Here is a 5,146-nt window from a genome sequence, read left to right as displayed (position 1 = left end):
TGGGTACTCAAATGAAAGCTCTTGATGAGTGTAACATCGGGATGAGCTTATATCTTTAAAAACGTCAATATTTAAGAAAGTACAGTTCATTTTATCACAAGTAAATAAATTGATAGTTAATTAAAAAAATTCTTCAATAACTAGATAATCATTTTTACTACTTAATTTTCTCTTAAAATAATTTTCTTAATATTCCTTATAGAGGTCTTAATAAATAATTTTTCAACAATGTGGCATAAATTTAATAATTATTTAATAACTTTTCATCATAAAAAATCTTCCACTGTAAAAAAAATAACTAATTTGAGATTTCTAATGTTACATACTTAAATATTACCAAGTGAACTATTTCATAACTGAGGTTGATGCACCACCTACAACGATTAACCTCGATATTTTATGATCTTCACTATAAATATTTATAAAAATTCCCAACAAAATATTGATATGTCTCGATGACCGGAAGAAGCTGAAAAACAAAAATAGAGTAATAAAGTCATAAAAATCAACAATTTAATAATAAATATTAAGATAATAAAAAAAGAAAAAGGAAATAATAACAATAATAAAGTAGATGAAGTGATAAATCTAATTCCCTTAGGTAGAATCGATGGGATCGAGACGATATTAGCTTCGGGGCAATTTTGAAAAAATCCCAAGCAAAAGATCGATCTCGCCTCGGCACATTTACGGAGATGCTTCTGAGGAACCAAACGCAGTTTGTGCTCGCACGAGAAACCAAAACGATCGTCTCTCGACCTTTTGAACCTCCCTATCATCCTCACCTCACCCTCTTGTAAAAGCTAAGTATATATATATATAGCAGCATATATATATATATATATATATATATATATATATATATATATATATATATAGGTGTTATATATATATATATATATATATATATGTATAGGCATAAAAAGATGCACTTATCTTAAACTTATTTCTCATAGGTTCAATCGAAAGAACAACCCTGTCGCCATAGGCTCTATACTCTGCAAATCAGAAAAAAAAAAAAAAAGAAAAAAATAATCTGAATCAGAAAATAATGATAAAAAAGTTAAGACTTTCTCCGAGTATTTACGAGAAATCGTACAAATTGATTGACAGTAAGGACAGTAATGACTCACCATCAACTGATCATCTGATCAGTAAGTTATGTACTCATTCAGTTAAACTGGTACTGGCGTCCCGATCCCAGTATCTCTTCGGTGATTCCCTTGATTTCCTCTTGAACTCTTTTATCTTTTGTTTGAGGCAAACTTATTTTTCTCTTCTTTCGCAAATACGATTTATGGAAAAGTCTTCTACGTCAAACGTCAACTTAAATTTAATCTTAATCTCACTTTTATTCCTGTATTTAATATCTCTGTCGCTGTTATTTTATCTTCACAGTTTTAGGAAAAGGAAACCATTTGTTAGCTGATAAGTTGCCTTTTTTATTTTTTATTTTATTTCTTCTTTTGAATTATTTCTTTTGGTTATTTAAATATTTTTTATTAATTTATTTTTTGGATTATTAATGTCAAAATTAAGGACGTATAAATTTTTTTTTTGCTCTAATTAATTTAAGAATTTTAGGAAATTTCAGTCAAAAATATATTTTTGAGGCCTTATTGACTTAAAAAAAAATTTTTTTTTCAATTTTCTGTTTTAAGAATTGAAAATTTTATTTAAAAAAAATATAAATAAAAATTTTTGAGGCCTTATTGGCTTAAAAAAAATTTTTTTTTAATTTTCTGTTTAAGAATTGAAAATTTTGAATTTTTAGCTACAAAAATTGAAAAACAATTCAATTTGATTTCAAAATTTTTTTTAATTTTCAATTTTCAAAGCCAAAAATTAAAAATTTTCAATTTTCAGTGTTATAAGTTTGAAGATTTTAATTTTTAGCAAAAAGTTAAAAAATAAATATTTTTGAGGTCCCATTGACTTAAAAAAAAATTTTTTTTTCAATTGTCTTTTTTAAAAATTAAAAATTTTCAAATTTCAGTCAAAAAAAATTAGAAATAAATATTTTTGAGGCCCTTTTGACTTAAAAAAATTTTTTTTTAATATTTTTTTCCAATTTTCGGTTTTACGAATTGAAAATTTTGAAATTTTAGCTTCAAAAATTGAAAAAAAATTCAATTAAATTTCAAAATATTTCAAATTTTTTTAAATTTTCAATTTTCGAAGCTAAAAATTAAAAATTTTCAATTTTAATAGTCAAAATTTGAAACTTTTAATTTCTTGACCAAAAATTTGAAAAATAAATTTTTTTTTGTTCGCGCTTTCGATCATAATTAAGAACTTTATTTTTTTTTGTTTTTCATTAGAAGAAAAAATTTTTTTATGCGCCTTTTTAATTATTAACATGAAATATTAATTATTAATCAATATTATAAGATATAAAATCACTGACAAATTGTCTTCTTTATAATTTCAACAAAATAATGAAGAAATGAATTTTCTTATTAAAAAAAAATTAAATTATATTATGAAACTATTTTCAAATATTTGTCTTGATTAATAAGTATATTTACTTATTTCCTCATTTCAGATAATTTACAACTCTACAACAAGTTATGAAGAGGCATAAATCATTAATGTACCTCATTGTTATTGCCACTGATAATCTCATGAAATATTGTTGTTTGACTTTTATTTTACAATATGAATAATCATTGCGATATGTTGCTTTTATTATCATTATTATTACTTCAAATTTGCACGGTATATCTATAATTGTTGTACTAATATATGTATATGTATGTATGTATTTGTAACGAACTGATACAAATAATGTGACAACGATGCGTGCGTTTATATAACGGTGAGCATTGAAAGTATCATCATTGAAACGTCGGCAGTCTTTCGGACAACACTATTAATTATTTTAAAAATGAAAGGATTCATTGCTATTTTCGTTGTTATTCTCGCTTCTGCATATCTTCAAGGTTAGTTTTATTTTTTTTTTTAATTTTTATTTGAATTTTAACTTTGTAGATAAGTCAATAGTGAGTCGTAATGTATTAGCTTCTAAAAATCACTTGCGATATTTGATAAATATATGATTATGCTTTTTGTATACAAATTATCTTACTGAAAGATAATACTTTTGTAATATGTATATTTAGTTTTTTAATAAGTAATATATTATTTTGTTTTTATTTTTAAAATTATTTTTCAAAAAATTTTTTAATTTCTTTTCCTTTTTTTTATCTAAAAGAAATTTTTTCAATATTAATTTTATGATTGCAATTTAATCAATTACAAAAATTATAATTTAATAAATTATATTTATAGAGTTTTATATGTATTTCTTAATAAAGAATTGAATAATAAATGTAGAATTTTTACTTGAAAATTTTAAAAAAATATATCTATTAAAAAAATTGATAAATAGTGATAAAAAATTGACATATTTTGAAAAATATGTCAAATTTTTTGTCTTTTTAATATTTTAAATATTTTTTTTTTCTACACGACTTTTGCCTTGACACTGAAATTTATTAATCTAAATAAATGATAACTATTATTAATAAAAAACTTGAAATATAGTTTCAGCTGGACAAGAAATGTGCCCACCCTGAAGAAATTGTCTTAAAGAAGCTGAAGCATGCGAGGAACCAGTTACACAGTAGTACGATCAATATTTTGTACCAATGGGTTAACCTGTTGTTCTATAAGGTATTTAATTCCTAAAGAAAATTAAAAATATAAATAATAATTGTAAATTGTTAATGAAAAAGAAAAAAATTTTTATTGAAAAACGAGTTCCAAAACCTATGTCACCATTCGGGAGAGGTGAGAGTGTATGTCATCTTGCAATCCAAGAATATCAATTCATCCCTGAAAAAAGCAAAAGATTGTAAGAAGTCAAATGAAGTATGTTGTTATTATTGAGTACAGTGATGGCGCTATACTACTGAAATCATTAAAAATAAAATAAATTGTCATTTATTTGGAAACTTTTATTTTGAAAATCTCTGAATTTTTTATTTTTAATTCTTTAAACTAAAAAGTACTATTTTATTATTTTTATTTAATCAAAAACTAGCAACTTTGCAGTCACTATGTGACTGCCGTGACTTAATGAACTATAAATAAATAAAATTTTTGCTTTATTAATAATGACTTTTGTTAAATTGCACTTTCTTAAATTTTGACATTTTTAGAAAGATATAAGTGCTCATCCCCGACGTTACACTCATCAAGAGCTTTTCATTTTGAATACCCTCATGCATTTTTATAGTATTTTTTCATATATTTATATATATAATATATATAAATATATAAAATATATGAAAAATTGATGTGGGTACTCAAATGAAAGGTCTCGATGAGTGTAGCATCGGAATGAGCTTATATCTTTAAAAATGTCAACCGTGCATGAGATACAAGGTCATTTCTTAATTATTGATATTTTTAAAGATGTAAGCTCATCCCGATATTACACTCATCCAGGAGCTTTCATTTGAATACCCACATGCATTTTGACATATTTTTATATATACATATATATTATATATATATAAATGTATGAAAAATTGATGTGGGTACTTAAATGAAAGGTCTTGATGAGTGTAACAACGGGATGAGCTTATATCTTTAAAAATGTCAAGATTTCACAAGAAAAAAGGTCATTTCTTAATTATTGATATTTTTAAAAATGTAAGCTCATTCCGATGTTACACTCATCAGGAGCTTTCATTTGAGTACCCACATGCATTTTGATATACTTTTCATATATACATATATGTAATATATATAAAATATATGAAAAATTGATGTGGGTACTCAAATGAAAGGTCTCGATGAGTGTAATGTCGGGATGAGCTTATATCTTTAAAAACTTCAATATTTCACAAGATAAAAGGTCATTTCTTAATTAAGTATCTAGAAATAGAGTATTTTAAAAATGCAGCCTAAATACTTATCATAATAAATTAACTATCAGTGAGAATGAAATGAAACCCTCGAAACGGATCAAATTAAAATCAAGACCTTTTGCAAAGACAATAAATTTTACTACAATAATCGATTTTTCTTAATAATATAGATTTAATAATTGTCAATTCTAATGAATAAAAAATCAGCGAAGCTGGATCAAACAGGAATTTTTCGTTTAATACAGTACAGAAAAGAAAACTGTCATTTA

The 5,146-nt window shown here is 24.0% G+C and overlaps 1 long non-coding RNA gene across 1 annotated transcript; it reads left to right on the top strand.

Moving 5' to 3' along the window:
- Positions 1-1,139: 1,139 nt before the first annotated feature.
- Positions 1,140-3,609, top strand: LOC123274266. Its single transcript, XR_006511473.1, has 3 exons — positions 1,140-1,154; positions 2,546-2,942; positions 3,547-3,609. It is a non-coding gene; the product is annotated as an uncharacterized LOC123274266 (long non-coding RNA).
- The last annotated feature ends 1,537 nt before the right edge of the window (positions 3,610-5,146 follow it).

This window comes from Cotesia glomerata, unplaced genomic scaffold (genome assembly GCF_020080835.1).
Source record: "Cotesia glomerata isolate CgM1 unplaced genomic scaffold, MPM_Cglom_v2.3 scaffold_277, whole genome shotgun sequence".
Lineage (NCBI taxonomy): Eukaryota > Metazoa > Arthropoda > Insecta > Hymenoptera > Braconidae > Cotesia > Cotesia glomerata.
Note: the sequence above shows the minus strand (reverse complement) of the source record. Positions and strands in the feature narration are given on the sequence as shown.